At 43.8% G+C, this 1,112-nt stretch overlaps 1 non-coding gene across 1 annotated transcript; it reads right to left on the bottom strand.

Annotated features, from left to right (window-relative positions):
• Nucleotides 1-774: 774 nt before the first annotated feature.
• On the bottom strand, nucleotides 775-849 carry TRNAK-CUU. The gene has a single exon. It is a non-coding gene; the product is annotated as a tRNA-Lys (tRNA).
• Between the last annotated feature and the right edge of the window lie 263 nt (nucleotides 850-1,112).

Consider the following 1,112-nt stretch of genomic DNA (forward strand, 5'->3'; position numbering starts at 1 on the left):
ACCGCCAACTCTGGGCGGGTTACTAGTCAGTCGCTGGGTCAGGACAGGTCACTAGTGAGTCGCCAAGTTCGGCCGGGTCATACATCCGACCGGGTTACACCGCGGGGTATATCCCCGACATTAGCCCCCAGTGTAATTTGGATTTATCCATGTTAAACTCATCCTGATCATCCTTAAGTCCTTGTTATTTCCTCCTTCTGAAAAGTCCGGGTCAATAGGCCAGCCTCATAATCAATTTGCTGACATTGGTCTCTCACAGAAAAATATTGTGAAGAATAATTCATTTGATTCAGCTCCCAATGCTTCACCAAAAAAATGTTGGTCTTGAAATACTCATCTGATTTTCAGCCGGCTTGAAGATGTAGAACCTGCCGGTTTATCATTGCCAAAATTGCCAGTTTGTAAATATTGTTGGCACCGGGTCATAATTGTTGCTAACATCAAGCTTGAAAGCGTACCTCCCTTATATGCATATCACTTGTAGCCCCCAAGTCTTAAGAAGGGAGCGTAGTAACAGCTTAAGACTTGCTTCAATAGAAATGTTGCAACCTTAAAGAAATCCAGGTTGTTCATCTCAATCACTAATCAAAATTGGATATTCCACATATGTAGTCGCCAAGTGCCGGGTTGTCATGCTTTGCAGCAACCTGAGACTTGTAATTGCCTTATGCTCATAAAAATTGCAATCAGTGTAGCCCCCAAGGGTCGGGTCATTATGCAATAATGAGCAGAGACTTTGCAGATATGATCATTGAAAATAACATCGTATGATGTAGACCCCATCGTGGGGCTTGAACCCACGACCACAAGGTTAAGAGTCTTGTGCTCTACCAACTGAGCAATGGACCCTTCAATATAATGGATTAAAGCTTGTGTACTTTGAAATTTTGACAGGAGCAATTAGGAGCCCCCAAGGGCCGGCTCATTACGATGTGATGAGTCGGGTCTTCAATAAGACAAGTAAAAAATGACCTTGCATTAGCCCCCAAGTTTCATGGTGCATGCTTGCATCGACATGGGACTTCCATATTTGGTATAATCATGATTTGAATAATGTAGCCCCCAAGTGCTGGGTCGTAAGCCTGCAGCGACTCGGGACTATTCCTTTCATT

The sequence above is a fragment of the Triticum dicoccoides genome, chromosome 4A, assembly GCF_002162155.2.
Source record: "Triticum dicoccoides isolate Atlit2015 ecotype Zavitan chromosome 4A, WEW_v2.0, whole genome shotgun sequence".
NCBI lineage: Eukaryota > Viridiplantae > Streptophyta > Magnoliopsida > Poales > Poaceae > Triticum > Triticum dicoccoides.